Raw genomic sequence first — 23,195 nt, 5'->3', positions numbered from 1 at the left:
CACATTACCTCTGACAGAGGCACCCAGTTCACCTCCAGCCTGTGGTCAGCTATGGCCAGACTTTTGGGGACACAGCTGCACCACACAACTGCCTACCACCCACAGTCGAACAGACTGGTGGAGCATTTCCACCGTCACCTAAAGTCGGCTCTCATGGCCTGCCTGCGAGGAGCTAACTGGGCGGACGAGCTTCCCTGGGTCCTACTCGGCATCCTCACGGCGCCCAAAGCCGATCTGCACACCTTGTCGGCCGAGTTGGTGTACAGCGCACCCCTGGTCATCCCCAGGGAGTTCATACCAGCCCCAAGGGGGCACGACGAAGAACCCACAGCAGTCCTGGGCAGACTACGTGAGAGGCTCGGCAACCTGGCCCCCATACCCACTTCGCAGCACGGGCAGAACCCGACCTGCGTACCCAAAGACCTGCAGAACTGTAAGTTTGTGTTTGTACGAAGGACCGGGCATCAGCCACCGCTGCAACGGCCCTACGAGGGGCCGTTTACAGTGCTCAGGAACAACGGGTCCACATTTGTGCTGGACATTGGGGGGGAGAGAGAAGGTTTTCACAGTGGACCGCCTCAAACCGGCCCATGTGGATGTGGCGCAACCGGTCGAGTTCCCCAAAAGGGCACCAGGTCTGCTTCACCAACAAAGGGAAAAGCTCGCGCGGGACTGTGAATATGTGCCTGCTACAGCTGTAGCATTATCTTCTCAGACGAACCTTCCTGTGACCAGCAAGTAAGCGCTATTACAAAGCAAGCAAGACAGTACTTCTGCTATATTAGAAGTTTGTGCAGATTAAGCATTTCACCTAAAATTTGCCAAATTCCTAGAGATGCACCGTAGAGTGTATCTTTAACGGTTGCATCACGGCCTGGTATAGAAACACCAATGTCCAAGTACACACCCATGTCAGAGTGTTTATGGGGTTAGCACATATAGCAAATAACTTAAGCAATGGACTTCAGCCAACAATCTTCAAATATAAATATAGTCTGTAGATTAAGTTTAAAATTCAGCTCTGAACAGTCGGCTCCTATGAACCCTGGACCACATTTAATTGGAAGACCAGACAATGCTGAGTTAAAATATTTGAGCACCATTTTGGTGTCTTTGGGGCACTCCTCCATTTTTGTGGTTGTTTGTGAAGATAAAGAATTTCAGGATGTATATTGTATACATTTCTCTGACATTAAATGTACCTATTGGAACCTATTGAGATGAAAAGACAGAAATGATAGTGTGATTAACCACATTCTAGTTAAGTTATATGGGAAGGACATACTGGAAGCATCAGCCTTGGGAACTAATTTATTCAGGAACAGTTTTGAGCTTCTTTTTGTTGAATTGACACAGTGATAGAAATGCATTACTCTAGAATCTCCTCAATAACTGAATAAATGTCTTCAACAAACCAAAGTCAAAATTTATTTCTCTTGAGATAGCAAAACATTTATTTTATTTTGGATAGTGTACAGAATCTCTCCTGGAAAACATGTTTTACAGCACAAATAGTGTCAAGTTACTTCTGTCACAAAGTCATATGGAACAGCACAAAAACCAAGGCCATCTACATTATTCTCATACTTACACAAGGTCTGAAGCCTTCAACAGCTTTGTCGTTCAGTTACTTGTCCTCATGCTTCTGTAACATTGTGGGAGTACCTGCCTCCATCCCCTCTTTCGGGAACACAATCCAGACTCCAAATACCCTTGTGTGAAAAAAATCCCTCAGACCTCACTAACCTTCCTACCTCTTACCTTGTACATTTGCCCACTTGGACACCACCACCATTACAAAGAGACTTTTTAAAGCCTTCCATGTCCACAGGACAAATAATTTTCTTTCTTTCTTTCTTTTTATAATCTTTTTACTGATTTAAAAAAAAAGTAGTGTGTATACAAAGAGGAGGAGAATATCTTTGGTATATATGTCAATAGTAGTACATACAGAAGTTAAAACATACAATATCAGAATCACACAAAGTGTTCATCTACAAAGTATAAATTTGATATAGAATGTATAATTCTCCTCTTATCAACTTATGAAGAAATGAAGGACAATTAGAAATTTTTATGTAGAAGAGAAAAAAAAAACACTATTCTGAACAGAAAGAAAAGGACTGGGCAGCCCATCCTGAGAGAAAGACCAAGAGAAGAGAGACTCTCTGATCAAATCCAAGGTTCTGAAAAAAATAGCTGGAAGTGAATCAGTACAAAAATCAGATCATATGAAAATATTGAATAAAAGGTCACCAGATTTCTTCAAATTTAAAGGATGTGTCCAATGTCCGACTTCTTATTTTCTTTAGACGTAAATAGGACATGATAGAGAAAAGCCAATAAAAGGTGGTAGGAGGGTTAGGGTCCTTCCATTTAAGTAAAATAATTTTATATACCTCTATCAGTTCCTTTACAGCCTCCCTTCTATAGGGAAAACAAAATTAGTCTGTAAATCATCAATTACCCAAAACTTCTGGTAATGCCCCCCCCCCTTCTTCACCAATCCTCATCCCCTTTTTCCTCTCTCACCTTATCTTCTTGCCTACACCTCTCTGGTGCACCTACCCTCCTTATCTTAGATTCCCCCTTCTCCAGCCCTGTAGCTCTTTCACCAATTTCCCAGCTTTTTACTTCAACCTTCCCCCTCCCGGTCTCACTTATCACCCGGTGTTTCTTCCTCCCCTTCCCCCATCTTTTAACTCTACTCCTCATCATTCTGTTCTCCAGCCCTGCTGAAGGGTCTAGGCCTGAAATGTTGACTGTACTCTTTTCTGTAGATGCTACCGGGCATGCTGAGTTCCTCCAGCATTTTGTGTGTTGCTTGGATTTCCAGCATCTGCAGATTTTCTCCTGTTTATCCAGTCTTGACTGAGAAATTACCAATCTGGGCAGATGTCCCAGAGAGTGCCCACTGCATATCCTCCAACACAATCACATGCTTTCTATATTGTGGGAACTAGAACTCATAATACTCCAGTTGCAGCCTCAGTTATGTTTAATAAAGTCATAAGATTATGTCCTATACCACATGAAGACAAGCATACTATGAACCTGTTTTTCCACTTTCAGAGATCAGTAAACTTTAACAGTAAACTTAAACAGTCTGTCTGTTCATCAACACTACCTAGGGCCTAGTCAGTTACTGTGTATCTACTATGCTCGTTTCCCCTCCCAAAATGACTCCCCTCATACTTCAGATATAAGAACAAATATTGCTTGCTAACTTTTCTGATAATGGAAAATATAGAGTTAATGAGTACATCTGAGGTTGTTCACAATTAATTTACAATTATTGCAACAACTTACATGAGCTGATTGCCCCTCAGGGGCTTTGCACAAGATCTAAATGAGTTGACATTACAGTATAAAATAAAATTTGCTCATTTTTAACTACAACTTCAGATCTTACCTTTTGCTTTGCTTTCCTGCCTCCAAGGATGTTCCTTACCACACGGTAGGCTTATTCAGAAAGTCAGAAGGCATGGGATCCAGGGAAGTTTGGCCAGGTGGATTCAGAATTGGCTTGCCTGCAGAAAGCAGAGTGTTGTGGTGTAGGGAGTACATTCAGATTGGAGGGTTGTGACTGGTGGTGTCCCACAAGGATCTGTTCTGGGACCTCTACTTTTCATGATTTTTATTAACAACCTGGATGTGGGGGTAGAAGGGTGGGTTGGCAAGTTTGCAGATGAAACAAAGGTTGGTGGTGTTGTGGATAGTCTAGATGAGTGTCAAAGATTGCAAAGAGACATTGATAGGATGCAGAAGTGGGCTGACGAGTGGCAGATGGAGTTCAGTGAGGTGGTACACTTTGGAAGGACGAAGTCCAAGGCAGAGTACAAAGTAAATGGAAGGATATTTGAAAGTGTGGAGGAGCAGAGGGATCTGGGGGTACATATCCACAGATCCCTGAAAGTTGCCTCACAGGTAGAAAGGGTAGTTAAGAAAGCTTATGGAGTGTTAGCTTTCATAAGTCAAGGGATAGAGTTTAAGAGTTACGGGATAATATTGCAGCTCTATAAAACTCTGGTTAGGCCACACGTGGAGTACTGTGTCCAGTTCTGGTTGCCTCGCTATAGGAAGGATGTGGAAGCATTGGAAAGGGTACAGAGGAGATGTTGCCTGGCTTAGAGAGTATGCATTATGATCAGTGATTAAGGGAGCTAGGGCTTTACTCTCTGGAGAGAAGGAGGATGAGAGGAGATATGATAGAGGTATATAAAATATTAAGAGAATAGATAGAGTGGACAGGCGACACCTCTTCCCCAGGGCACCACTGCTCAGTACAAGAGAACATGGCTTTAAGGTAAGGGGTGGAAAATTCAAGGGGGTTTTTTACTCAGAGTGTCGTTGGTGCGTGGAATGCACTGCCTAAGTCAGTGGTGGAGGCAGATACACTAGTGAAATTTAAGAGAGTACTGGACAGGTATATGGAGGAATTTAAGGTGGGGTGTTATATGGGAGGCAGGGTTTAAGGCTCGGCACAACATTGTGGGCCCTGTACTGTGCTGTGCTATATTGTTTTGTCTTTAAGACTAAAGAAGAATAGATGCTGAAATCATGATGCCGAATTTTGAATAGGCTTGTGAGGGAGGAAGATTACATTAATGTTTTAAAGTTTCGAACTAATGGACGTGTGGATGAGAAATCTGAACAAAAATTAATAAACTTTGCTACAACTCCTCAAAGCCTGGCTGAGATCACATATGCAGTGAAGTATAAAGAGTAACAAAGTGAATTACTTTAGTGTGGTCGCTGCTGGAGTGAAAATAAAGATATTTTTTTTAAATCCAAGCTACTATTATCCCTTCTCCCAGACGGAAGGACGTATTTCATATAGTATATAGTATAATTCATCCTTGTTCCTCCTGACCATAACTGACTAGAGCCGCTAATGTACTTCAGCTGCACGTATCAAAACTTCGACGACCATCCCATTTCCAGGTGTGTAGCTGCGTCGCGCAGAGGATCCTGGGATTTGTAGTTTATATCTGACGAATGGCGATGCGGTTCCGCTCAGCGGATCATCGTGAACGAACTCTAAGTTCCACAATGCATCTGGGCGCGATGCAGGTAGCAGCAGCAGGCGCTGGGAGCCGAGTGCGGCTCGCACATTCACCTGCACTTGGGTGTGGTTCACTGTTGTCAGCACTGGGGTGAAGCGAAAATCTGCATACCACGAGGAAATCACCATGGCGGATACCACACCTTGAGGGACTTTTCCTTTTTGAAGTGGGAGAACATCGCGAGTGAGAGGGGGTGGGGGTGAACGATGGGGTTTCAGATGTGAGGTGAGTCCCGGGAAGCAGTCTCCGCACTGCATACTGAGGTTTAATTTACCAGAACACTGAGATTAAAGTTAGTCTATAAAGAACTCTTTGTAGTAAAGAGAATGGCGAACTGCGATATTGTAGCATGCTTGTCGTCAGTTCTATGTTTTTGACGTCGTGTTTGTGATCGGAAGTTAATTTTAAAATATTCTATGTAAATTTGAAGTGAAATTTACTTCGGATTAATGACAGCTGTAATGGTAACGAGGGGGCGATTAGTTGTGAACTAATCAGTTCCCTGTTTTTTTTGGACGTCTGGGTTTTCAGCCAGTTTCCCAAACTTTCTTGTATGTTGCCAAGATGACTTTAAATGATTTGGGTGTTTTTAAGATCTGAAATACAAGTGAAAGACTGCTATATTAGTGTGTTAGTCGAAAACAAATCTCGTACTTAGTAGTTTTTCAGGTTATTACAACATGGAACGTTCTGTTAACAACAGGCCCAGTCGCTTTTTGCTTTTGTCGTGAAGTTAGTAAATGAGGATAGGATAATATTGGAGTTCACTTTAATAGTACCAGAGTTGACAATGAAATAACCGGAGATTTTAAACATTTGCATTGAAAGGAAAACTTCAGAAAGTCCATCAACTGTTAGGCTTTTGTTTCTAGCGGTACAGATGTCGTCTGACTTTATTTCCTAAGTTGTATGTGTCTATTTATAAATCGGGATGTGATGCAAGGGTAGGGGTATTGTCCAAGAGGATGGGTAAACTTGTACTTAATCCCTTCTCCTTGGTTTGTTTTGTGCTACAGAAAGGAGGAGCAAGGGTGATTTGACATTCATGACGTAATTCTGGATCATTCTGTGTTTATTACTGCTAGTATAGTTATCATAGTTATTTTATTTTAATACTAGACCAGGAATGTTGACATTGTGTTACCTCGTAAAATAACTGGTAAAATTCCACGTGGAAGACAAAGTTATTAAGTTTTCAGGCAAATGTAGAACTTAACTTGATTCCCAACTTTACACTGTCTAGTTAAGTTACATTATAAGGAAAGGAAATGTTCATTTGTATATTTGCGTGGGTCAATGATTGAGAAATAGATAAATTAATTTCAAAATATTTGCCATATTTGAAATCAAAACATTCACATCCATTTCTTGAATGGCATTGAAATCTAAGGGGAAAGTTGAAAGAAACCATTTGGAGGGTTAACTCCGAACACAGTGAAGTTATTGCAGACAATAGGCAAAAGTGCCAAACAAAGAATTAGATCTGCAAGTGCTTTTACATGATCTACTTTCCAGGTGTTAGTCTGTTGCTGCTTAAGCTAGTGTGTTTTTTTTCCCCCACTGCTTGTTCAGATTTTCTTTTAATGATTTTGGTTTTTCTGTCCTTTCAGATTATGCTAATCTTTGGGCGGGGAAAAAAAACTTTCATATGCTTCTTCCAATTAATTTTTGTCTGTGACCCATAGATATTGACCTGCCTGTCAAAGGAATTAGTTTTCTTGTTTACAGTTCTAATAATTGTGTTCCTTATCTTTTTTTCCTACACTGATCAATAGAAAAGACTCTTTCATGGCAAAGTGAAAACAAATTTCTACAAATCGGTCTAAATTTATTATAATTATTAAACAAAAATTGATTGCATAATTGCTCACCGGCTTGTATTTAGTAGGTGCACCTTGGGCAGCTATTACAACCTTGAGTCTGTGTAGATAAGTGGCTATTAGTTTTGCACAACTGAACATTGCAAGTTTTCCCATTCTTTACAAAACTGTTCAAGCTGTCAGATTGCATGGTGATCGTAAGTGAATAACACTTTTCAAGTCCAGCCATAAATTCTCAGTTGAATTTAAGTCTAAACTCTGACTTGGCCACTCCAGGGCATTAACTTAGTTGTTTTAAACTATTTCTGTGTAGCTTTGGTTTTATGCTTGGGGCTTTCTTGCTGGGAAAACAGATCTTCTTCCGTCGTAGTTCTCTTGCAGACTGCATCAGGTTTTCCTACCCTCAACAAGCTTTCCAGGGCCTGCTGCAGAGAAGCATCTCCACAGCATGATGCAGCCACCAGCATGCTTCAGAGTGGGGATGGTATGTTTTTGATGTGCAGTGCTCAGTTTACACTAAACACAGCGTTTAGTTGATATTCAAAAAGCTTAACTTCGGTTTCGTCGGACCAGAGAACCTTCTACCAGCTGACTTCAGAGTCTCCCATGTGCATTCTGGCAAACTCTAGCTGAGATTACATGTGACTTTTTTTTCAACAGTTGCTTTCTCTTTGCCACTCTCCCATAAAGCTGTGACTGGTGAAGTACCCGGGCAACGGTTGTATGCGCAGTCTCTGCCACCTCTGCCTCTGAAACTTGTAACACCTCCAGAGTTGTCATAGATCTCTTGGTTGCCTCCCTCACTAGTCCCTCCTTAAACGGTCGCTCAGTACATCGGTGTCATATCTTTCCATTTCTTGATTCAATTAACTGTACTTCAAGGGCTATTCCGGGACTAGGAAATTTTCTTGTATCCATCTCCTGACTTGTGCTTTTCAACACCCATTTTACAGAGTTGCTTCAAGTGTTTTTTTTGACCTTGTGGTGTAGTTTTTGACAGGATACTGACTCATCAGTTGTGGTATATTTTTATTACAATCAATTGAAACACCTTGACTGCACATAGGTGATCTTCATTTAACTAATTTGACTTTGAAAATCAATTGGCTACACCAGTGATGATTTGGTATGACATATTAAGGGGGGGTGAATACTTATGCAATCAATTATTTTGTGTTGTATATTTGTAATTAATTTAGATCACTTTGTATAGATCTGTTTTCACTTTGACATGAAAGTCTTTTTCTGTTGATCAGTATCAAAAAAAGCCAAATGAAATCCACTGTAATTCAATGTTGTAAAACAATAAAACATGAAAACCTCCAAGGGGATTAAATAGTTTTTTTAGGCCGTGTACCTGTGTTTTGAAAATTTTTGTGCTTGAAATTGTTTGCATTAATATATGTTTCACTGATTATAGGAGGAAGCAAATTGTGGCTTATTGATAATTCAGTTATTTTTGAATTAGAGTTGGGATAATGCAAGTGAGTTTTTTTTCCACTGAAATTGGGTGAGGTGAGAACTAGAGGTCATGGATTAAGGGAGAAAAGGGAAATGTTTACGGGAAGCATAGGGGGAACTTCACTCAGACAGTGCTGGAACAAGCTGCCAGCAGAAGTAGTGAATGCAGGTTCATTTTCAAAATTTAAAAGAAGTATGGATAACTATATAGATGAGGGGTATGAATGGCAGCTCAATGGAATGAGCCAGAATTATAGTTCAGCAAAGACTAAATGGGCTGAAGGGCCTGTTTTTGTGCTGTAGTGCTCTATGACTATAAATACTTTGTGGTCTTGTTTTTCCTTGCTTCCAGCAGACGTATTTGGCAGATCCTACTAAATCAATTGAGTGTACAAAGTGATTATGATTTTAAATGTTAATGAACTGAACACAAAAGCAATACTGATTTCAGATTCATTTTGTTGGGATTAGACATTGATAAATTGGTCAAGCCCCTCAGTCAAAGTTGTCAGATAATGCTTGATTCTTGAAGTTGTTCTCAGATGTTAGGAGGTACAATTAAATAATTGAGTTTCTTAGAGAAACTTAGAAATAGTTGAGTTTCTTAGAAATTGGTTTCTAAGAAAGTGAATATTGTACATTAATCGGGAAAAGAGGGTTTTGTCAAGCCTTTGAGTCACTTTTTTTATTAAATTGAGTTGTTCTGAGCCAGAGAATTGAACAGCTGTTAAAAAAATTGCTCACAAAAGCAAACATTTCATTTTTTGTATCTTAAGATAGAAATGTATGCAAAGTTGGTAATACAACAATTATTTTTATAATCAGTTTTCTGAAAAACCTGATTATTTAAGACATATCATTCAGATTTGATATTTGCTCATTTACTTGCTACTGTTGAGATGCCAAATCTCAACAGGAATCTGGCAAATTGATTATCCACGAAATGGTTTCACAAACTTTCATGTAAAAAGGTATAACCAGTTAGAATTGTGCACCTACCTTCATTTTGCAATGCACATTCTGTATTTGAGGGTTCAGTATTTTAAGGAAGAAATTCTATCATAACACCTGAAACATCAACTTATAAAAGTTTGCTAATTACTCTTGATTAACTAAGTGCACAGAGCATTTCATTTGTCATTTTTATTAAAATGCAAAATGTTCAAATAACATTATTTGATTTTGTACTTTATCTATTTTGAGACTATTTACAGAATATAAACATTTAGACTGTCAAGTTAATAGTTTGCAGTGTCATTTTGATGACTATGTAACAAGAAAATCAAACTGCAAGTATTAGAAAACTGGAGCAAAAAGTGGAGAATACTAGAAATAGAGGGCAGGCAAGATCTGTGGAAAGAGAGTTCATGTTGCAGGTCATAAACACTTTGTCAGAATTTTCAGCATTTTTGTTTGGAAATGTATATGTTGTGCGTGAGAAAGTCAATGTTCAGCACCGATATCTTTTTATCATTTATTTTATAATTCTTTTTGTTTTGGGTTTGTAGAACAATCTCACCAGTGTAAATACAACAAAAGTACCATATACCTCAAACAATGGCTCACACCCTAGTAACACAAATATCAATATTTACTAACAAAAAATATACATATTAAATAGCATGGACATCTGTCACAGAAGGACTTATGAGCTCTGGCACCCAAACCCACAAAGCCCAAACAACCTTGTTCTACTTGTATCTACATTTCATGATGAAAAAGTTCATTGAATATCTACACATACCTAGTTATTTGGAAATGTATGTTCTTCATTTGACATTATGGTAATTTAGCATCAGATTAGAATGTTGGGATTTGTTAGTATAGGTTTGGTACCCCGATCTGAAATTCCAAAATCTGAAAACCTGCAAAATCCAAATTTTTTTTTAAAGTGCTGACATGACGTCACAAATGTAAAATTCCACAAGGCGCTGAGCATCCCAGGTGATGCACAGTTCTGAGAGGTGACCCCAAGTCTGTAACAACCAACAATTAATGAAAAAAATAGAAAAGAATCACACAGAGCGAAAAAAGATCTCAGTCTTGTACTGAAAGTGAATTAGTCAGAGCATAAGCTGCTTAACTGTACAGTGATCGTGAAACAAGCAAAGATCTCTCATGAGCTGACAATGAGGTAATTATTTCATGCACAAAATTATTTAGAATATTATACAAAGCTATCCTCCTTCGATCGCAGGTACTGTGGAACAGGTGGCTGTTTGGCTTCATATCAGAAATTGATTTCAATTGCTATTTTGGAACTTGGTAATAGATACAGTTGGGGTTGGCCATTCAGCCCTGTCTGTGGAGGACCCAGCCCCATCACATATGACTGTGCTCTGCCTGCAGACTGTTCACTCAGAGAGAGACACACACCCGCTGCACATAAGCTGTATATGTAATGTAAATTGGTTTTGTGTTTAGACTGGGGTCTTGTTCCCAAGGTATCGCATTATATAGACAGAAATACTCCGAAATCTGAAACGCTTCCTGCCTCAAGCACTTGGGACAAGGGATGCTTAACCGGTGCTGGAAACCTAACATGTACACAGCATAAAAGGAGAATAGATTTTCAATGTGGCTTGCAAGATTTTTTTTTAATGAGTGAAACACAATCACCAATGGCATATTTAGGGGTGAAATAAGTCATGTATTCCTGTGTGGTGGAGCCAGGCCATATTGAAAAGACGTGGTCTGACAAAGGGCAAATATCTTTCTTGCCACGAAAGATGCCAAACAATGACCACTATAACAAGAGAGTTCAGGCATTGGCCCTTGATATTTAAAGACACCTTATCTCTGAATTATTACTATAGGAAAGAGGCATTAAACTGGAACGAGTGCGGAAAAGATTTGAGGGTATTGCTGGAACTGGAGAGACTGGGTTATAGGGTTGTTGGACAGGCAAGGACTTTATTTTTCTCTTGGATTGTAGGAGACTGTTAGCGGTTTATAGAGGTGTATAAGATCATGAGGGGTAAAGATAGGGTGAATGTACTTTGTCTTTCTCCAAGGGTTTGGGATTCAAGAACTAGAAAGGATTGGTTTAAAGCGTGAAGGGAAATATTTAGTAAGAACTTGAGGGGAAACGTTTTTTTTTTACAAAGAGTGCTATGTCTTCAACTCTAGGTGTTTCCTTCACATCATTGAATTTTGCTCTAACCTTGAATTCCAACCATATGTTTTGGTCCTCTTCACTTTTTTATGTGCATCATCAGTAGTTGCAGAATCTTCAGCTATCTCATCCCACAGCAATTCTCAAAGCCTTGGCCCTAATTTCATTTTTATAACACTTCTTAAACCTGTCTGTTCCCTATCTTGATCTTTTGTCTCAGTTAAAATGTCTTAGGACGAACTGTATGTTTAATCATCCTTAAAAATATAAATTTGCTGGTTGGTGGCATAGTGGCATCAGTGCAGGATTCTGGGGCGAGAGGTCCGGAGTTCGATTCTGGCCAGCTCCCTTGCACGCTCTCCATCCGTGCCTGGGTTGAGTGTCGAGCTAGCAACTTGACCTCGTAAAAAAAAAACCTGGAGAGGGATGGGCTTCACCAGGTTTCAGATGCCCAAGACATGCTGTATGATGAGCAATCATCAAAAAGATTGCTGCAAAAAGCTTGTCATGACGGCACCCCAACAACTCCACCAGGAGTTAAGTGAACGTGTGCACACGCACACACAGCAACACAGACAAAATGCTGGAGGAACTCAGTAGGTCGGCAGCGTCTATGGAAATGAATAGGTAGTTGACATTTTGGGCGGAGACCCTTCTTCAGGACTGAGAATGAAGGGGAAAGATTACCTTGGTCCCTGTGCCATTGCTTGTTGACAAGTTGATTCCCTATTGACCAAATAAAATTTTACCTTGATATAACTCTGTCTGACTTGGGCTGTTGCAAACATTTTTAGTTATACTTTTCTAATAGTGAAATTGAGTTAAGGAAGATTCTAAGGTGCTCTTTATATAGAGAGAAGTTTTAGAAATATTTTTGTTTAGTAACAAATTATCCATTAGAAGAAACTGTCAGAATTAACTGAAATATTGAACTGCATCTTGCTCCCAGATAGTTATCAATAGTTTCAAAGGGAACTGCAGGTATTTCTGAATAGCAGAAAATCTAGGATTTGACACATGCAGAGTTAAATACACAAGTCAGAAACTTAATGAAGGACAGATACCTCCAATTTTATCAGTCCAGTTTCTTGCTGTGGAAATCAAGAATGACGCTCTATGTAGCAAAGCTGAAGGCAGGGTTCTTTATTCTTTGTATTTTTGCCAAACTTTTAAAATATTTTTCAATCAATAAATAGGGTACTTAAGTTATTTTAAGATATGTCTGAATGTCAAAAAATGGATTTTGACACTTAAAAGCTTGCATGAATGATTTGGGATTGGAAGTTTAGCTCACCAGTACTGATGAGCAGCAGGACTGGATCAGTAATTTCTGAAGTATTGTTACCATAATCACATTGATAATACAGCCTAAAAACTCAACAGTGGTAACTATTTTGCATTGTATAACTTGAATTGACCAATACAGGTGTCTCCTTCCCCCTCCCCTTTACAAAGTCCTATGAAACCTTTAAGCGGAAATGGCGTAAAGCGAAGAGTCATCAATTTATATGGGAAAAATTTTCTTAAAAGTGAAAACCCTCTGTAATGCGAAAACAGGTTACTAATGCAGGTCTTTTGTAAAAACGAAGTGGCATAAAATCGAACGTTCGTAAAGCGGGGATACCTGTATATGGTTACAATTCTGGGACTGTCAACAGTGATAGGGAAGACTAATAATAGCATAAAAAAATACTTGGACTAGTGACAAAATGATAAACATTGAAGGTATTTGTGAGTTCTTCCAGGCCATTCATCCCCCGCTGATTGGTTGTAGCAATAAACAGTTTAACCAGCGTAATATTAGAGTGGTGAAATAATTAGTAGTAAAAGTCAGTGTTCGCATTCATAACTTGCATTGTATAAATAAAGTCAAAATCCTACAACAAACAACATACTGTACTGCAAACGGAAATACTACGGAATCTGAAATGTAAAGAATTTGCAGGAAATATTTGGCATGTTGAACAACAGTGGTAATTGAAGAAATCTGAATCAGGCTTGTTATCACCGGCATGTGTTGTAAAATTTGTTAACTCACCAGCAACAGTTCAATGCAATACATAACATAGAATAATAACAATAAATAAATGAGTTAAATCAGTATACATATATTGAATAGATTAAAAGTCATGCAAAAGCAGAAATAATTTATATTTAAAAAGTGAGGTAGTGTTCATAGGTTCAATGTCCATTTAGGAATCAGATGGCAGAGGGGAAGAAGCTGTTCCTGAATTGCTGAGTGTGTGCCTTCAGGCTTCTGTACAGTTCCTCCTACCTGATGATAACAGTGCAGATTGCTGCAAATGTTATGAGTAGTTCCAGTACATTTGGTTTATGTCCTTTGCAGCATTGAGTTCCTGATAATCTGGAGTACAGTGTGGTAAAGGATGTTTCAAGTAAAATTTGTGCATCAAATATATGCATATCAAAGGTCAAAGAATATCAACATCACAATGACAAGTAACGTGTATGTGGTATTGAACAAGGCAAAAATATTGGTTATGCGCTGCAGATATCTCTTCAGTTTGTCAGCACGGTGATTAAGGATAAATGATGTCTACATTTTAACTTGAACAAATGGAATCACATCTGGCAATGTCATACTCCTTTAATACAGACAGACAGACATACTTTATTGATCCCGAGGGAAATTGGGTTTCGTAATAGCCACACCAACCAAGAATAGTGTAGAAAACCAATATAAAATCATAAATAATTAAAATTAATAAGCAAATCATACCAAGTGGAATTAAGTCCAGGACCAGCCTATTGGCTCAGTGTGTCTGACACTCTGAGGGAGGAGTTATAAAGTTTGATGGCCAAAGGAAGGAATGACTTCCTATGACACTCAGTGTTGCATCTCGGTGAAATGAGTCTCTGGCTGAATGTACTCCTGTGCCTAACCAGCACATTATGGAGTGGCTGGGAGTCATTGTCCAAGATGGCATGCAACTTGGACAGCATCCTCTTTTCAGACACCACCGTCAGAGAGCCCTATACTATATAGGAATGTCCTACAACAGCTTGTTCATATCTGTAAAAGGGAGATTAAACCAATATTTAGTTGGGCATGAGGCTGTCCATTCAGTCATGACTGATTCCTGAAAACAATCTGGTTAGGAGCAAGACTTAAAACTTTGCAATTGAAGGACAGAGTCTTGTCTGTTTTAAAATAGAAAGCAAAGAGAAATCTGTCATTAACTGGCAGCCCCATGGTCTGAGTTACCACTACAAAACAACAAATTTCATGACATATGTCAGTGATAATAAACCTGATTCTAATTCAGAGGGTAATTGGTTCTTTCAGCACAGCTTGTGTGACGTAGGAGTGTTTATCACAAGCTCCACAAGGAACCTTTCAGTCTTTTGCTCAAATCACCTTTTTCTCCTGTCACTCACAAAATCGTACCACAGAAACCACACTTGTTATCTTGTCATTGGTTGCCTCATACCACTTGGTTATTCTCCCAAAATACAGATTAGGTAATTCAGTCGTTTGCTGGGCTGAAGTCTATAGCAAACTATTTCAATGAAATTTTATCATTGAGGCTTCTGTTTTTCCTGTTCTGTTATTCTAGCAACGCTGAAGGAGTGTGAACCAGTCGAAGGCTTTTGATCAAAACTGGTGCCACCTAACTTGCTGAGTATTCTCAGCAATTTCTGCTTTTATTTCCAATTTACAGCTTTTGTGGTTGCTTTCTTTCATCTGTCCTCTGCTGATCTTCCACTTTCTTCAATTAATAGTTACAACCCAAGAGACCATTCATACCCACGCAGGGTCTTTATAAGAGCAAATTTATAGTTCCACACACTGGTGTATTTTTCATAACATTATCACTTTTTTCCTCCAGGTATTTATCCCATTCCCTCTTTACGGTTGCATTGCATTCTGCCTTCAGCAGATCAGAAAGTATTACATTGGGAGGTAAAAAGGTATTCCTTTACAACAGGCTTATCTCTTTCCTTTAGTCCCATGTTACCTCGTATTCAGCTTCTCCAGTTGGTTCAACCTCATTATTTCACTAGATCACAAGTTGTTCCATCGGATCGTTTGTCAGCTTTCTCCTCTCCAGAGAAAATAGTTCGGCCTGTCCAATTTATCCCTGGAACTGTAGTTTTTCACCACAGGAATTACACTTTTATCATTCTTCTCTGGGCTCACTTCAGTGCCTTCATGTCCTTTGATGTCAGTTTTTGGGGTCCTTTGAGATTTCCCCCCCAGAATTCCAGATTAGGATATCATTTTTGATATTTAAGCAGGAATTTATTTACTTCAGATGTTAATATTGGGAAGTTTGAAATAACCATCATCCTTTTTGAGAAATTTCCTTACTGGATTTTGCTCTACAAAAATCCATTGTTGTTTTATCACTAAGTTGGAGTTAACAGAAAATGCTTTCAGTTGGCAAGTAGTACTTAGGAGTTCTGGAGGTTCAGAGAGACTCAAATGGGTAGGGCAGCTGCCATGTATTTTAAACTGATGTAAATGGTTTTAAGAGTCACAGGTAAGTTAAATAGAATGAGCAGACAGCTGTTTGAATTGTCTAAACTTGCTGGTGCATATGGTGTTTTTTTTTGTAATTTGATATGAAACCAGATAACCAGAGCTATTTTCCCTGTCTGGGCAGATGCCTAGGAGAAATGTGAATAAGGTTAATACACTGAGTCCTTGTTATCTGTGAAGGATAAGATGCTTCCTTAGATAACAAAAATGTGGACACTGCTAACTGCTTCTCTTTTGTACTTCCAAGAGTTAGTGTATCCTATTTTGTCCCAAGGGCACTTAGAAGTATTAATAAACATATTAAAGCATTGAAAGGCCTAAAAACAAATGAAACTCACTAACCAACTGCTTGGAGTGAAGTTTAGTTCAAAGGCAGTGGTTGTGATTTTAAGGTGCAGCTGTATAAACAAAAACTAGTTTCTATTGGAAGGAAGCCACTTGACGAAAGTTGTCTGGAAACCAGTCACCGTATTTAGACAGAATGTGTACATGACAACAAATCTTTGTTTGAGGTAGATACAGGAGCCAACCTCAAGTACGCAGGACTGCAGATAACAAATTGGATTTATTAGTCAATTTAATTTTGCATTATATTCAAATTTGCTGGTATTGTCTGACTCATTGACTATTTGCATTTTTAGGATCTTTTTAATTGATATATAATCTTCTACAGTTAAAATGATACAGAACTTCAAATTGATATATATACACACATATATACATACATATATACAATTAATAAAGCTGAAGAAAAAAATCTTATCAAAAAAGGGTAATATATGATTATGAAAAAATATTTTTTAATAAAGAAAAGGAAAAAAGAGAACACCAAGTTACTAAGGAAAAACCCCACTAACTACAAGAGAAAGGGGAAAAAAGAAGAAAAACCATTAGAAGTCGACTCCTGGAGCAATACGACTTACCATCATCTAGCTATATAAAAAAAGAATAATCAACCACCAATTCATGTTAATATAAGATAAAATTGGAAGGAAACCCTATAAAATAATTCGAATTAAATGATAATATCTGCCAAAAGAGCTCCATCTTCACTCAAAATCAAAACGAGGATCAAAAGTTCTGCTTCTAATTTTCTCCAAACTAAGACATAACATTACTTGAGACAACCATTGAATTAATGTAGGGACATCTTTCCATTTTAATAAAATAGCCCTTCTTGCCAACAATATAACGAATGCAATTACATGTTGATCTGAAGATGAAATACACTGAATATGATGCGGGACTATTACAAATAGAGCAGTCAGTGTATTAGGTTGTAAATTAATTTTCAGAGCTTTAGAAATTGTAGAAAATAAAGATTTACAAAAAGATTTTAATGAAGGACCTGACCAGAACATTTGTGACAAAGTTTCTACTTCAGTTTTACACTGATCGCAGTAATTGTCTATGTTAGGAACTATTTTGGATAGTCTCTCCTTTGTTAAATAATAACAGTGGATAATTTTAAATTGAATCAAACGGTGATTGGCTATTTGCTTTTCCTTTCTATTGTTGGTTTGCCTTATTTTATTTGACTGCTTCTGCGATAATTTTAGGGTTAACCCCTATTGCCTGTAATTTGCAGGGTTAGCTTTATTAAAGTGCATCCACCCAATGAAGCAATCATTTTTTTAAACAAACATTACAGCATGAAAGAAAGCCAATTAACACATGAAAGCCTCACTGGCTCTGGACAGGAGCAATGTAACTCTCCTCGTGGTGCTGCAAATGTTTCTGTTCTAATACCTTTCCCATTCCCTTTTGAACAGCACAATTGAATCTGCCTCCAAAGCTCCACCTGATGATGCGTTTCACATCTTGGACACCCATTATTTTAAACTTTATGGATTCTACTCTTCATAGATCCTACATGTTTTCACATGCATCAGCAATTCCTGTTTACCCAGCTTTGTTCCAAGAAAAAACAAGCCCAGCTTCTCTGCACCAAACAAGTACAATTTCTTCATCAATACACACAAAGTGCTGGCTGGAGGAACTCAGCAGGCCAGGAGAGTCATAGATGCTGCCTGGCCTGCTGTTCCTCTAGTTTTTTGTATGTGTTGTTCAGATTTCCAGATCTGCAGATCTTCTCTTGTTTGTGACAAGTTCCTCATCTCTGGATTAATTTTAAAAAGCCTCTTCTACACCTTTTATATGACCTTCACATCCATCCAGAGCTTTGGCAAGCAAAACAGAATTCATTTGTGGCTAAACTAATATTTTAAGTCCAAACATACAAAATTGAGTTAAGATCATGAGTAATCTGATTGTCACATCATCTCTACATGCCTGTTTATCCAGGGGAAAGTTTCAAATAATCAACTATCTACCTTTTGCTTTTGTAATATCCTAAAACTCCTGATTCCTCTATCTTTTGAGGAAGGGTTCATTCTCTCAGAGATTTAAGAGTATAAAAAAGAAAATTCACCTTTTCTGTCATAAACACATGATCCTTTATTTTTAGGTGGTGACTCCCAAGTTCTAGATTTTCCAGGAGAAGGTAGGTTTCTTGACACGGTATGTAGACAGGCCGACTAGAGGCAAGGCCATACTGGTTCTGGTGCTGCAAAATTAACCAGGTCAGGTGTCAGATCTGTTGGATTAGTGTCCTTTAACACAGACTTGGAGAGGGAAAGGAGCAGAGGTATGGAAAATGCTTAATTGGAGGAGGAGGAATTATAATGCTATAAGGCAGGAACTTGGGAGCATAAATAGGGAATGGATGTAATTGGGGAAATGCACTATAGAAATGTGGAGATTGCTTATGGGGTTCTGGATATGCTTGTCCAATTGTGGAAGGAAGAAGGTGGTAGGGTTAAGGAACCATGGTTGACAAGAGATCTTGAATATCTGGTCAAGAGGAAGAAGGAAGCTTGCTTAAGTTTTAGGAAGCGAGGATCAGGCAGGGCTCTGGAAAGTTACAAGGTAGCCAGGAAGGAGCTGACTAATGGGTCTTGAGCAAGAAGGGGGCATGAGAAGGCCATGCCTAGTACAAATAAGGAAAATGCCAAGGCTTTTAAAATATGTACCTGAAGAACAAGAGGAAGGCTGATCAGCAATAGTGGAAGAAACATGTGTCTGGAGTCAGAGGAGTGGGGTGGTCCTTGATGAATACTTCAGAATTCACCAGTGAAGGGATCCTTGATGTTTGTGAGATCAGCATAAAGCAGGCTGATATGTTAGACCACATTGACATTAAGAAAGAGGAAGTGCGGGGACTTTTGGAAAAATCCCTGGGGCCAGACAGGATATACTCCAAGTTACAACGAGAACAAAGGAAGAGATTGCTGCACTTTTGGCAATGATCTTTACTTCCTCATTGACCACCGGCATTGTACCAGATGATTGGAGTGTGTCCAGTGTTAATTTCTTTCTTCAAGAAAAGCCTGGGAATTGTAGACCTGTGAGGATTTGGAGAAGCAGGTCAAGCCAGATTTGAATTCTTGACTAGTGGTGTTTCATAGGCATCTGTTCTGGCACCCCTGTTCTTTGTGATTGTTATAAATGATTTGAATGAGAAAGTGGAAGGGTGACTATGTTTCCGGATGACACTTAAAGGTTGGTGGAGTTGTTGATGGTATGGAAGGTTGTTGTAAATTGCAGTGGGATGCATAGCTGTGCTGAGAAGTTGCAGTTGCCATTCAACCCAGAAAAGTGTGAAGTGATTCATTTTGGAAGGATGAATTTGAAGGCAGAATACAAGGCTAGTTGCAGAATCTTTGACGATGTGAAGGAACTGTGGAATCTTGGGCTCCACGTCTATAGATCCCTCAAAGATACCACAGAAGTTGTTAGTGTTATTAAGAGGGCGTACAATGTGATGGCTTTCATTAGTCAGGGGATTGAGTTCAAGAGCAGCAAAGTAACGTTACTGCCCTATAAGACCTGGTTAGATCGCACTTGGAATTGTGTTCAGTTTTGATCACCTCATTATAGGAAAGATGTAGTAGCTGTAAAGAGATTTACCAGGATGCTGCCTGAACTAGACAGCATATCTTATGATAGGTCGAGTGAGCTAAGGCTTTCCTTTGGAGTGAAGGAGGATGAGAAGTGACTTGATAGAGGTGTACAAGCTAAGAGGCATAGATCAAGTGGATAGCCAGAGACTTCTTCCAGGGCGAAAGTGGTTAATGCAAGGATGCGTAATTTTAAAGTGATTCAAAAAAAGTATAGGGGAAATGGCAGAGTTCAGTTTTTAACAGTGGTTTGTGGGTCTAGCTTCCTACCAAATGTGGTAGTAGAGGTAATTATATTAGGAACATTTAAGAAACTCTTAGATACCCACATGAATGATAGAAAAATTGCATGCTATGTAGGAGGGAAGGGTTAGATTAGAGTAGTTTAAATGTTGGCATAATATCGTGGGCTGTAAGGCTTGTGGTGCAATGTTCATGTTTAAAGAGTAAACATCCTCTCCACATTCAGCTTGTCATGATTTCTCAAACTTTAATATTTAAATGAAAAAACTCCACTCATTTTCCTCATTCTAAATTCCAGTAGATTCATGCAGATGCTCCCTATTTTGAATTGTTTTCCCATTGTTTCCAATTTTTCATTTTCTGCATTTATATCATGCTGCCTCAATTTTTCTTAGCATGATTGTTAGGCTAACCAGGCAGGTTCAAAAACCTTAACATTAATAGACCAAGAAATTTGGTGTTGGTAACTTCTGCGTTTAAGCAATTTCTACTCGCCTCACCAGAAACATTCACTTTTCGTTCTACATGCCCCTCCTCTACCTTCTCTTACTGGAAATTAATTTCTAACTTTTTCCAATTCTGGCAAAGAGTTGCTGACCAGAGATGTTGACTCTTTATGTGTGAGCAGAATTAAGCCATTTGACCCTTTGAGGCTGAGTTAGTATCCCATTCAACACCTTTCTCCTGTCTTCTCCCCAGACCCTTTCATGCCCTTGACTGATCAACAACCTATCAGCCTCCACCTTAAATTGACCCATTGACCTGGCCTCAACAGACATATGTAGAAATGAATTCCACAGATCCTCTGGCTAAAGAAATTTCTCCTCATCTCTGTTTTAAATGAAGGTCCCTCTATTCTGAGGCTGTGCCCCATGATCCTAGACTCTCCCATCATAGGAAACACCCTCTCTCCACATCCACTCTATTTAGGCCTTTCAGTATTCGATAGGTTTCAATAGGATCACCAATGTCTTATAAAGCCTCCGCATTACATTCTTGCTTTTAGATTCTAGTCTTCAAGAAATGAATGCTTACATGGCATTTGCCTTCCTTACCACCAATTTAACCTGCAAGTTAATTTTAGGGAATCCTGCATGAATCCTGTACCCAAGTCCATTTGCACCTGTGATTTCTGAATTTTATCCCCATTTAGAAAAAAGAATACACCTTTTTTTCTTCTACCATAGTGCAACACCGTACACGCCCCTGCACTATATTTCATCTGCCACTACTTTGCCCATTATCCCAATCTGTTTCAGTTCTTCTGCAGACTCCCTGCTTCCTCAACATTACCTACCCCTCCACCAATCATCTGCACACTTGGCCACAAAGCCATCAAATCCGTCATCCAAGGCATTGAAATATAATGTGAAAAGAAGGGGTCCTAACTCTGACCCTTGTGGAACACCTTTAGTCACTAGCAGCCAACCAGAAAAGGCCCCTTTGCCTCCTGTCTGTCAGTCAATTTTCCATCCATTCTAGTACCTTTTTTTTTGGTAGACTTTTGTCTTATTAATGTCTAAATGTGCTTCAAAATCATCTACCTTATTCTGTATACTGTGTGCATTTAAATATACCTTTGATCATATATTCATCAGCCTTTTCAAATTTGACCCGTGTTAACCTTCAATTCATTCCACTGGCTGGAGTATTGCCCTGTTGTCTGCCTATCCTTCCGCAGTCTTAGTGCATCTGCTTGTACACCAACTGCCCATACTCAGTCCTATCACTTCAGTTTCCATCTACCTGCCGAATTAGTTTATCCCATCGCCTGCAGCTCTAGCAAACCTGCCTACAGGTATATTGGTCATACCTTCCCCAAAAGAGATCACAATGATCCAGAAATCTGAATCCCTGCCCCATGCATCAACTCCAGCCAGCATTCATTTGCCCAATCATCCTATTCTTACCCTCACTGGTGTGTGGCACAGGGAGCAGTTCAGTTAATTCTACCCTATGTTCTCTCTTCAGGACCTCCTCCTTTTCCCTACCAATATCAGTGGTACCCCTATGTACTATCACTTTCAGTAGCTCACTCTCTACCTTTAGTGTGCTGTGGACCTGATCTGAGACATCCCTGGCCCTGACATTTGAAAGGCAGCATGCCATCCAGTTGTCTCTTCCATATCCACAAAAAACACTGTCTGCTCCTCTGGTTGTAGAATCCCCTATCACTGTTGCACTCCGCTTCCCCCTTCAGTTCTGAGCCACAGAGCCAAACTTTGTGCCAGCATATACATTCCCCCCCATCTGTATCTAAATGGCATACTTATTCAGGGAAATGGCCACAGGTACTGTTGTGATGGAAATTACTGGTTCTTTGAATCTCAGCAGTAGAGGCCTGGACACACACAGTTTTAATAATAAGGAATTTATTATTAAAGGGGAAGTTGGGTCAACACAAGCAACTACAATACACAGAAAGCGGTGTGGGGACAGGGTATGGTTACACAAACAAAGAACAAGGGAAAAGCACTACAACAGCAATCCCCCTTGACCTTGGATAGCTGCAGCTCCCTTACCAGGACAAACGATAAACCTTCCCAAACATAAAACAACGCACTTACCTTCAATGAGATGGTCTATAAGAGAGAGCGAGTCAGGGACAAGTCTCGCCTTTTATAGCATGGGTCTGGGTGAGATAATCCAATTTAGGTGACCAATAATTTAGGTGTGCATTGATTAGTTGGGAGGGACCAAATGTTGATTGGCATGTGGTGTGTCCCCTGACCAGCCAGGTGGCAGTGCATCTGTCACGTGACCAGTATCTCTGGATACAGGTACTCTGCACTGGTTACCTGTATACCTTTTTCCCCTTGCTGACAGTCATCCAGGTACTTGCTTCCTACAACTTAGGGATGACTACCTTCCTGTAGCTGCTGTCTATTCTCCTGTATGAACTGAATATCATTGAGCTATAGCTCCAGTTCCTTAGCATTCTCGAAGGAGCTGCAGCTCAATGCATTTCATGCAGATGAACTCTGGAGGTTTCTCTGAGTTCCCACATCTCACTCAAAGAACATGCCA

At 39.4% G+C, this 23,195-nt stretch overlaps 1 protein-coding gene and 1 long non-coding RNA gene across 4 annotated transcripts in view; one reads left to right on the top strand and one right to left on the bottom strand.

Moving 5' to 3' along the window:
- The first annotated feature begins 5,070 nt into the window (after nucleotides 1-5,070).
- macc1 (MET transcriptional regulator MACC1) overlaps nucleotides 5,071-23,195 on the top strand; it is a 46,919-nt gene continuing 28,794 nt past the window's right edge. For all 3 annotated transcript variants that reach the window (XM_059972670.1, XM_059972672.1, XM_059972671.1), the window contains exon 1: nucleotides 5,071-5,291. The gene's annotated coding sequence lies outside the window, so the exon portion shown is untranslated. The remainder of the gene's footprint in view (nucleotides 5,292-23,195) is intronic.
- Nucleotides 18,422-23,195, bottom strand: part of LOC132395721 (uncharacterized) — a 51,067-nt gene continuing 46,293 nt past the window's right edge. The window contains exon 3 of the long non-coding RNA XR_009512728.1: nucleotides 18,422-18,532. This is a non-coding gene — a long non-coding RNA (uncharacterized LOC132395721). The remainder of the gene's footprint in view (nucleotides 18,533-23,195) is intronic.

The sequence above is a fragment of the Hypanus sabinus genome, chromosome 6 (genome assembly GCF_030144855.1).
Source record: "Hypanus sabinus isolate sHypSab1 chromosome 6, sHypSab1.hap1, whole genome shotgun sequence".
NCBI lineage: Eukaryota > Metazoa > Chordata > Chondrichthyes > Myliobatiformes > Dasyatidae > Hypanus > Hypanus sabinus.
This window is presented reverse-complemented; position numbering and strand designations above follow the sequence as displayed.